The following is an 11,184-nucleotide window of genomic DNA, read 5'->3' as shown; positions in this document are numbered from 1 at the left end:
GGGCTTCAACGGGTTACCCGCGCCTGCCGGTGGAGGGTAGGCACAAGCTGAGCCAGTCACTGTAGTGTGCGTGTGGCCCCGGACATCTAAGGGCATCACAGACCTGTTATTGCTCAATCTCGGGTGGCTGAACGCCCTCTAAGAAGTTGGACGCCGACCGCTCGGGGGTCGCGTAACTAGTTAGCATGCCAGAGTCTCGTTCCTTATCGGAATTAACCAGACAAATCGCTCCACCAACTAGGAACGGCCATGCACCACCACCCACGGAATCGAGAAAGAGCTCTCAATCTGTCAATCCTGATCGTGTCCGGGCCGGGTGAGGTTTCCCGTGTTGAGTCAAACTAATCCGCCCGGGCCCCGGTTCAAGACTCGGCTCTGTTCCCCCGCATCTGCGCCGCATCGGGTTCAGACAATTTCGCCCTCTCTCTTTTCTCTCTCGCCTCTCTCTCCCTTCTCGCGGCTCAGCTCCAGCCGCACCGCCACCCGGTGCTGCTCGTAGCTGGCACCCGCACGGGCGCTACCCGGACCGGGGCCGGCACCGGCACCTTGCATGGTTTTTTATGGACACCTGAAGGCTCGCGGGGCCACATGGCCATCACACAGCTCGGGACGATAAAGACGCCCTTCCGCAGGCCAGCGGGAGGAGCGACACCCCGCCTGCGACGGGAAGCGAATTGGAAAGGAGACCGCCCTGCCCGAGCACTGGACCCCCCCCTGCCGTGGCTTCCCCGTGACAGAGAAGCCTTGGAAGGAGAGCCGGCCCGCCGGGGGCCCTCTCCGATGCCACCTGAAAAGCCACATCGATCAGGCGTGGCTCTGGGAAGGAGCTGCGCCAACGGCGACAAGGGCCCCACGGCCACGCTCCTGGGACAACGGAGACGGCCACCCAGCCCACCTGTGGATCGGATTGCTCATGGCAGCAGAGGAGTGCGGGGGGTGCTGTCACCCGCCCACAGCCAACAACGGCTCCCCTTTTGGCTAGGCAACGGCAGGACTGGATGGGCCCCTGCCGGGCCAGGGGGGGACTCGGTGGCCCTCCCCCACCTTCCGGCCCGGGGAAACTGGCCGACTGTGAGAGATAAAGTGCCACCGACCTGGCGCCACGGGCCACCGACTTTTGCCCGGCCTCGCGGCGGTCGGCTTTCCCTTCTGGAAAAAAAGCCAGGGGACAGCACGATAAAAAAGGCACACAGACACGCGTTCGAAATGACCCGTGCAAGCCACGGGGGCCAAGGCGCCAGGGGCCCGGGGGGGGTCCGAGGTACGCGCCTTACTGCCTCCCCACGACGGACCCACCAGCATCCCGCTCACGCCTTCGTCGCAACGCTTCTCGGTGCCGTGGCTTAGGGCCACGAGAGAAAAATAAAAAGGCCCACGGAGGCCTGGCGGGCACCCCCCCAACTCCGCCCGCCTCAACAAAAAGCAACGGACCCGGCGCGGCAAACCCGGCCCCGCCCAGCATAAGCGGCTCAGTTGATCCAGCCACGACCGAGGTAGGCGAGGCGCCGCCACCTCGCCCAGGACCAGTCCGGGGGGGCTCTCTGTCGGGTGTCGGGCCCTTAAAAAAAAAAAAAACAAACAACTAGGCCAAAAAATTCTGCCCACCACAACGCGGGTCCCCGGCTTAAGGCCAAGGAAGGGCGACGGCTTCAACAACGTGGGCTGGGGACCACCGCCGCCACCGAGGCGGACCCACAGGCCCAAAACAGCAGCAAATGATTCTGGAGCAGAGGCATTGCTTGGAGAAAACTCTCCCCTGCTCTGTCTGGGCAATCCTTAACCAGTGTGTTATATGGCTCTTGCTGCCAATTTCTTGCTCAACAGTGTGATAGATGAATCTGATTTGTGCTAACACTTGTAACTATATTTTAAATATTTTAGAAAATATTTGCTAAAAAGTAATCGAGAAAAAGGATATGGAATCAGTGTCACAAAACAGATATTTTCAGATGTTCATGAGAAAACAGGATGCAGGATGTAGTTTGAAATAAGTAACATCCCAAAAGGCAATAGGCCTCAGGATAATTAAAGAATCAGCCTTGAAATGGACAAAATTGGGATGATTCCAGGTATCGATGAAATCATAAGGCTTCTTTTTGGAATATAATGCTGGCTTCTATAACACAAGACTTGGGGTGCATGTGCAGCTTGTAGGGTTCTTCAAGGGACAGTGATGAGGAGGAGAAGCCTTTGTGGGAAGCGACCACCAAAACCAAAAGACCCCTTAGAAACAAGCAGAGCACGCACTGTGCAGTACAGTGACATAGATCTCAAGAATCAAAAATAGGAGGAGATTGACAGAAAATTATTGATGAATATGTATTAGCATCCAGTCTAGAAGTTGTGTTTGGATTCTTTATCTTTTGAATGGGAGGCAGGGTGAGAAAACCCCCCTGTATCCTGACTGGTTTTGCTTATGCTTTATCCAAACCACTGCCAAATTATTTTGTATCTGCTTGATTATATTTGATTGCATGATTGCATATAAAATTGCTGCTCAATGAAAATTGCTGCTAAATTCTAATGATGGTTTATTAAATTAGACATATAGGGACCTCATTCATAACAACAGCCCACCTCAGTCACCTACCTGTTGGGACTGTGCTTTCTACTGAGCCAGTCCTGCCAGAAAAGCAGCTTTAAACACACCTCTAAAAAGGCACTGATCCAGATAAAGCACATCCATTCCCCTCTGCCCAGGGCCAGTCCCCTGTACATCTGGCAGCCTGCAAAATCTAACACCCCCTCAGGGTCCAACACATTGTTCCAGCCCAAAGCATAAAGGCAATTTGTTTTGTTAAAGCTGAAGTCATTCCTGCAGGTCCTCGGCCTTCCAAGGCCAATGCTGCCACTCCAGAGGGAATCCTGTGACCCTGAGCATTTGATGGTGACCGCACCAAAGCAAGAGGTGGCTCCTTCAGCAGGAGAATGGCACATGGCAATGCTGTGCCTTTGTGTCCCCAGCCTTCCCCCCATTGTTTCAGCAATGGCAGCTACACTTAGGCAGCTTCAGCAGAGCTTATTTGTGTTGGCTTAGTGCAGATCAGGACTCCCAGCCCACCTCTAACAGCAGCTTGCAATGACAACAGCACCTGCACACTGAGGTCTTTGGCTGGAGGCAAGCCTGTCACAAGCACACACCCTCTTCAAACTTCCCATCAAACAGAAAGGAGAAGAGCAGGAAAAGGCTACCTTTGGACCAGTCTTCCCCAGCTCTACACATGGGCCAATTCTGGGTAGAAAACTTCCGCCAGTGCTGGCCTTCTTCTTCATGGTGAGAAACTTCTCCCACAGGAACTTAGAGGGAAGCAGCTGAAAGGCAAAAATAAACCAGACAGAGCTTCAGAGTTGGGCTTGTTCAGAAAGGCTTTTCTTGAACAAGTGGCACTGCTGAACAATTTGTGATCACATTGTCCAGGACAGTCCTGGAAGCTCTGGAAGTTGCTTGCTGAAATACTCAGCACCAATAAATTAACAATACAGAGTGCAATACACATACTCCAACCACATGGCTCTGTCCCATCAGCTTCTCCATGATTGCATGTGACATGGTTGGGGATTTCTGCTCTTTGGGCATTTCTTTCCTCTTCAGGTTCATTGGATTGAGGCAGTGACCTTTTCAAAGAATGGGGATGAGCTCTCAGAACTGCCCTGACTCCATCCCTGTACAGCACTGAGAACTCACAGCAAGGAGATATCACTGCTGGCTGAGTCCAAGAGAGGCAAGAAAGGAACGTTGTACCACGAGTGAGGAGCACAGGAATGTGTCCAAGCTGTAGTTCTCTCTGGTAATTAGCATTTGTTTTCTCTCTCTGGGCTCACAGACCCCTGCAGAGAAGAAAACAGAGGGATCTCCTGGACAGAGCCTCAGCAGTGGGGCATCTTCAGTCAAGTGAGCTCCAGACACCAAGGGAGGTTTTTGACCCTGGCTCCAGGGAGCAGGTAAGAACTGTACAGCCCTCAAGATTCCTACCAATCCAGAGCTTTCAAGAGAAGCCAACTCCTTTGGGAGAGATACCATCAACACATGGTAAACCAAAGTCAGGGGACAATTCCCAGCACAGGAAGATTTCCACCAACCTGCAGAACAAAGGTGTGATGGTGTTCACAGGGGTCTTATGATGAGGGAAGAGACGAGGATCTGACTCCATGGTTCAGCAGGCTTGATTTATTATTTTGTGATATATAATATATTAAAACTACACTAAAAGAATAGAAGAAAGGATTTCATCAGAAGGCTAGCTAAGAATAGAAGAGGAAGGAATGATAACAAAGGCTTCTGGCCTGGACTCTCTGTCTGAGCCAGCTGGGCTGTGATTGGCCATTAATTACAAACATCCAACATGGGCCAATCAAAGATCCACCTGTTGCATTCCACAGCAGCAGATAATCATTGTTTACATTTTGTTCCTGAGGCTTCTCAGCTTCTCAGGAAGAAAAATCCTAAGGAAAGGATTTTTCATCAAAGATATCTGGGACACAAAGGTGCTGAGACGTTTTCTTCTGGACGTGCTGCAGCAGATAACTTGCTTTGCTGTACACTGTGTCTGCAGGGCTGGATCTGTGCCCACACAGGAGCTGGGAGAGAACAGCTGCTTTGGAAGCTCTTCCAGCTGGGACCAGCCCTGTCTCACAGGGCTTTGGGCAGAGTTTGAGCTTCCCCCCGCAACATGCTCAGGTGCCCAAGGGCAGCTTGGTCTTGACACCAGCAGGGGGCTATTTACAAATCACAAACGGGACAGGACTGCTGTGGAACTGCCTTGAGCTGTTTTATTTTCCAGCATCACTCTCATTACATGGTTATGACAATGGGAAGATGCCACCAGCTCACATCCCAGGCAGCAGACCAAGAACTTAATGTTACAACTTCCTTTATAAGTTTCTTGACCAATCACACAAAGCAAAAGCACATTGACAGTAGTTCTAGCCAACCACTATAAGCACACACACCTTTGGTTAAAACAATGCTTGCTTATTTTGAATACAATACCTGCTTGTAAGCCTTAAAGCACAATGCACAGAGCTCCATTATTAAGCTTTAACCCTCCTAATCTCTTGCTAGATAAACTTTTCTGTAGCTTAGAGAGTTATTCTAGACAAGCATTAATACACAGACCGTTGTTCTATTTGTCCTTGATTTTCTACTTTTTAAATAATTTTTCTGCTGACCTATCTCATGGCAGTTGCCTAGCTCTAATCACAGTTCTACTGTATCTGAGGCTTGCCTTTTGCAGCTTTCCCAAAACCCTCTAATTTTGTAGATTCCCACAGTTCCCCCTCTCTGTTCATCTCTAAAGAAACCTTCATAATTGTGTCATTTATTACTTGTGTTTCATAGCCTTACTAGAATATTTCTGCTTATTACCTACTTAAAGCATTTTCTTGCTTGCACTAAAGCAGGGGCAGGGAGAGCAGGGACACCAGGGCAGTTTGCAGCCTTAACACAGCCCACTGGGTACTTACAGTGAAAGATGTCAGTCTTTCCCTGGACAAAAGACGAGGTGTCGAGGTCTTCTTTGGGAATCCAGAAGCCATTTTGAAGGCAGGATCTCCCAGATAAGTGACAATGCCTCAACAAAACTGGAAGAAGCAACAATGGAACTCTGAAAATCCAGAACCCAATTCATGGCAGATTCAAGGCATATACTGGTGCTAAAAATTTCCTATGATTTGAAAGTAGCGAAGTGCTTGTTTGGTGTAAGTAGCTGGTATGTTAGGCCTCTAGTTGGACTTTATTTGAACTGTAGGGCTGCCTTGTGCAATTCAAAGATGGATCATACTGAAACCTGGAGCTAAAAATCTGAACATTAGCAATAGTTAGAACAGACAAAGCTGCAGCCTAAATATTACTTTAAAATAGCTAGAGTGGATATCCTCTTCTTTTGGCTAAAGCACCCCTGCTCTCTCAGCTGCTCCTCACAGGACTTGGGAGAGACTGGAATGTTATGGCTAATGGCTTAAAAATTGTTAGAAAGGACTTTCTGCCCATTGGGACAAAACTGTATAAAGAGGCTGCGACCACCCAAGCCCACCCTTCCCTGAAAATGCCTCTGGACTGGAACTTGGCACTGTGAGTTAAGCTGCCGAAGGGAACTTGAGACAAGACAAAGGTGACACTATTGTCCCATTAGCTCAGGGCTGGGGAGGAGTAAACAAGGCTGCAGAGAAAAACCTATCCACAACAAAGCCAAACCCAGCAGCTGTCCTGAAAATCAGCTCTGTCTGCCTTCAAGGTGGGCAAGTCATAGCCACAGACTCGTCTGCTGAGGCCAGGTTTGCACACAAACCTCCCATCAAAGACCTCCACAGTGCCCCCAGACCCATTCCTGAGGCCTTGCACCAGACGACTGCAGGGCACGCAAAGTAACACAACAGATCTGAAAATCCAGAAGCCAATTGATGGCAGACTCAAAGGACAGACAGATGCTAAAGATTTTATATTATTTGAAAGTAGCAATAGACAGAGTCCAACTTGCCCCACCCCAGGGAGGCACCTGGGAGGTCCCACCTTGCCCAAATCTGCATGAATCCATTGGAGTCTTACATTTTGGGAGACCTCACCACAGAGAAGACCAGAAGAGGATTTTATGGTATGCCAATGGGATCCATGGAATGGTGATGTTTTTCACTTCATCTGTCTCTGTCACTCTCCTTCTTCCAAACCCCCCATCCCCCTCCCCCCCGCCACCCCCCTGCTTCTTTTTCTTTTCCTTTCTCTCTCTCTTCCTCCTATTTACTGTTACATAAAATCCAGACTATTGATTTTGGCATATGGTCTCGTTTGCACCTCAATTCACAGGCCTCTCTCTAATAATTGTAATAACCAGATGATAACAACCCACTGAAACTTGATGAAACTTCAACAGACCTCATTCACCTTTCAGCACTTTAAGCAACCACTAGACAGGAAAAAAAAGTATAGACCAGTACATTTAGAAAATGTTGCATTCCTTCAGTGCAGAAAAAAAGCACAATCAGTAGAGCATATATTGTTCATCCACTCAGCTGTGCATTGTGGTGGTGTTCACAGGGGTCTTAGGATGAGGGAAGAGATGAGGATCTGACTCTTGATTTATTATTTTATGATATATATTCTATTATAATTGTACTAAAAGAATAGAAGAAAAGATTTCATCAGAAGGCTAGCTAAGAATAGAAAAAGAAAGAACGAATAACAAAAGCTTGTGTCTCAGACAGAGAGTCCAAGCCAGCTGACTGTGAGTGGCCATTAATTAGAAACAACTCTAGGAGACCAATCACAGATGCACCTGTTGCATTCCACAGCAGCAGATAACCATTGTTTACATTTTGTTCCTGAGGTCTCTCAGCTTCTCAGGAGAAAAAACCCAAAGGATTTTTCATAAAACATGTCTGTGGCAGTGCAGACCACTGAACTGCTGCACCAGAAGACGGGCATTATCCCATTATCCTGTATTTCCCTTTGGCATTCTCTCTCAGAGTGCAGATGAGACAAAACCAAAAAGTTCACCTTGAGTCAATCTTTACCTCCAAAGGAAATTCAGGAACTTTCTGCAGAGGCCAATGCTCTGCACACTGATGAACTCCTTGCAGAGGCCAATGCTCTGCACGCTCAGGAACTTTGCAGAGGCCAATGCTCCGCGAACAATTCCCCTGGCGAATCGCCCGGTGAAGCCGCCTGCAGGAGCCCAGGCTGCGCACAAGCAGCCGGGGCCGCGTTCTCAGGCAACTGAGGCCGCGCCGCTGTCACAGACGCTGCCGCCGCCTTCGTGGTTTCCAGGCAGCCGCGGAACCCGGCAGCCGCCGCCCTTTCCCGGATCCTGCCCCTCCCGGCCCCGCACGCCCCCCAAGATGCTGCCGGGGCTCGGGGGCTTCGTCTGCCTGGGCTGGGGCTCGGCCTCCCCTGCGGGACAAGGTGAGGGGGGGTCCCCGGGGGTCGTGTCCCCCCGGGAGCGTGTGCGAGTCCCCCATGTCCCCCCCAAGCTGGGGTCACCCCCTTTTCTCTGCCCCGAGCTCCTGAGCCAGCTCCTGCTGCCCCCTGGGAGGGGCTTTGGGGAGCCCCCCGGGGACCCACTTGAATGCCCATTCCGGGGCACTGGGACCCTTCGCATCTCCTTCCCCAGCTGCAGGACCCCCTGCAGCCCCTTATCCTGCCCCGACACCCCCTGCACCCCCTTTCCCGGGTATCCTCCTCTCCCGGCCCCTGGATCCCCCGTTTCCATGAGCCCGGGGACCCCCGGACTCCATTCCCGGCCAGCCCGGGGCACCTCAGCCCCAGGCCTTCCTTTGCCCGGCGAGCCGTGACGTCACTGCAGACTCAGGCCGCCATTGGCCAGCAGCAAAGAGCGGCGCCAATGGCGGGGCCGGAGGCGGCTCAGGGGCCGTGAAGAGCCTTGAGCTGTGAGGGGCCCTGAGGGGCCATGAAGGGCCGTGAGGTGTCACTCTTGCGCCCAGAATGACACAGGAACAGGCAGGAGGCAGTATTGCAGAAAGACTAAAAGAAGGTTTAATTCAAGAGAACCGTGCGGTTTTTATAGAGTCATACGATATATTCTGTTTGATTGGCTCGTTAACAAAAACACATTCTTTAGACACCGTCCTTGAGAAGAAGAGAAAGACGAAGTAGAAGAACACCACCTGCAGGTTGTTTATACTGAAGTTCTCACATTCTTACAACTTGCTAATAATTCTCACAAGCTGCTGTGAGAAACACTTGCTGTTTCTCTCTCTCTGTCCCATGGCATCCACAGTGAGGGGCTGTGAGGGGTCTTGGGCTACTGTGAGGGAGCCATGAGGGGCCTGTGAGGGACCATGGGGAACTGTGTGGTGTTATCTTTTTTATACTAAAAACTACGTGTACACTATTTACAATAACTTCTCAATACTTATCACCTATGTTAGACAGTGAGTTTTTACTCTAATCCAAAAATGCCAACATCACTTAAAAGATGGAGGAAGAAGGAAGGAAGGAAGGAAGGAAGGAAGGAAGGAAGGAAGGAAGGAAGGAAGGAAGGAAGGAAGGAAGGAAGGAAGGAAGGAAGGAAGGAAGGAAGGAAGGAAGGAAGGAAGGAAGGAAGGAAGGAAGGAAGGAAGGAAGGGTGATAAATGAATTCACTGGATTCAAGGATCATACAATTATAAATTTATTATTATTATTATGCAAGCAAGAATAAGCAAAGTTCAGCGCTGGGCGGCCGGGAGTCTCCGCTCCTCTAGGCTCGCACCGTTCCTATCCCCAAAGTCCACCTTTTATTGCCTTTTTCTCCCGAGTCCAGGGATGACGTGCTCTGTCTTTTGCGCTTGCTCGTTCAGTTGCTAGGGGGTCTTTTTCTGCCTTCTGGTGGTCGTGGGATGAAGGCTCCAAGTCTTCCTCTTTGAACCGCTGAGTGAACTTTTCCTTCTAAGGCATACCTATACAGTGGAATTTTCAGAACACTAGACGATTCCTGCAAGCCTAAGCAATTCTTGTGAGTTTAGGGATGGTTGTTACAGCTCTCCTCTGTGACCTCTTAGGTGAACTTTTCTTTACCATGGAATTCCCAAAGCACTATACGATTCTTGCAAGCCAAGCAACCATATGTGAACCATATGTGGCTATACATTTAAAATCAAGTGGTTTTAGCTATTTAGTTATTGCTTTGATATTGTATAAATATTTAACTATTGATTTAATTACTGAACAAACATATTGGTACTTATTACACTCATCACCACCTTTACCGCGCATACTCCACCACTCGTTTTGGTTGTCGCACAAGTCCTTGGGGATTGTTGTTTGATGAAGGCCTCTCTTCTTCCTCGATGTCCTTTAATTCACCTTTGGGTTACACATGCGCACCCAGCCGGTACAATGTAATCCAAAACTAACATATTAACTACATTTAAGCATCAAAGCAATAAATCTCTTACAGCTGGCATTTTCCTGGGAACCAACCAGATTTTCCCCTCTTTCTGTTAATTTTTAGTAACTGTTATCTCTTGCTTTTTCCTCCTGTCATGGAACATCTCCAGGGTGGGGGCAGCGGAACCCCTCCTCTCCCTTTTTTCTTGGCATTACAACTTTTACCTGTTTTATTTCCAAATATTAATTACTGCATCAATATTGTTTACTGTTTCAATTTTGTCAGCACGAATCATACCTATTTACCACAGCTCTGTTCCTCTCTCTTGCAGCCCTTGAAGGCCTGACGGAGGACATGAGCAGTGCTGTGTCAGAGCTGGCATTTCAAACACTGCATGTCCTCCAAGCAACAGCCAGTGGGCGATATTCCATCTTCCAGAGGCTGCACGATCAGCTGCGCAGGGCATGGATGACTCGGCCTCGTCTGTCACGGCTCGGCTGGCTGCACTGCTGGAGCTCTGAGGAGAGCTGATCCGGGAGGCTCTCTTTGCTGGGGCAACCTGAGCCAGTGGGGATTTTTAGTTTTCTTTAAGATTTTTCTTTTCTTCCATTCTATTTTTTATCCTATGTAAATATAGACTGTGTTATAATACACAGAATCTCAGGAGATTTTTTTTTGCTGCCCAGGGTCCATAGGGCAGAGGGGAAGAGGGGGAAAAGGGTGCTTGTGCTCAGCCAGCTGCCCAGGCATGCAGTGCTGCAGGGAAAATAGCCAGAAGCCCCTTGGCCTTTGGTGGTTCTGCTGAAGCCTTTGTGCTGCCCACAGAGCGGCTGGGCAGGGGCCGGAGCTGCGGGGATCCCTGCCAGAGCGGTGCCTGGAGATGGCCACAAGCCCTGTGCCAGGCAGGAAGCGCCCTCTGTGTCCTCCTGCCCGTGTGCTGCTGCCTGCCTTGCCGAGGGCTCCCAGGTGCCTCTGGATGGGGCTGCTCTGGAGCTGCTGTGGGGCTGCGGCGCTGCTGCCGGGCAGCTTGGCCGGGCTGGGGCAGGGCCTGAGGGGCTGGGGCGCTGGCAAGCCCTGAGCAATGGGGCTGTCAGAGGCCACAAGCAGCCCCCTGGCAGCTGCCTTCCTCCTGCCAGAACTGACTGGCAAGACGGATCCCGGGCACTCTGCAACTAAGAGCATCAGTGTTGTTGGAAAGCCAAATGCAGGGAAATGTCAGACCTTTGGTCTTGTCGGCAAAGCTTAGAATTAAACACAGCATTTGAGCTGAGACCTTGGAAAGGGCTTCCGAACTCAGGTGCTAGAAGCGAGAATGCAGATTTCTAGTTTATAGCAGAGACACGGGGAGGAAAGTTGAAGTGGA

This window comes from Agelaius phoeniceus, chromosome 7 (assembly GCF_051311805.1).
Source record: "Agelaius phoeniceus isolate bAgePho1 chromosome 7, bAgePho1.hap1, whole genome shotgun sequence".
In the NCBI taxonomy this organism is placed as follows: Eukaryota; Metazoa; Chordata; class Aves; order Passeriformes; family Icteridae; genus Agelaius; species Agelaius phoeniceus.
Note: the sequence above shows the minus strand (reverse complement) of the source record.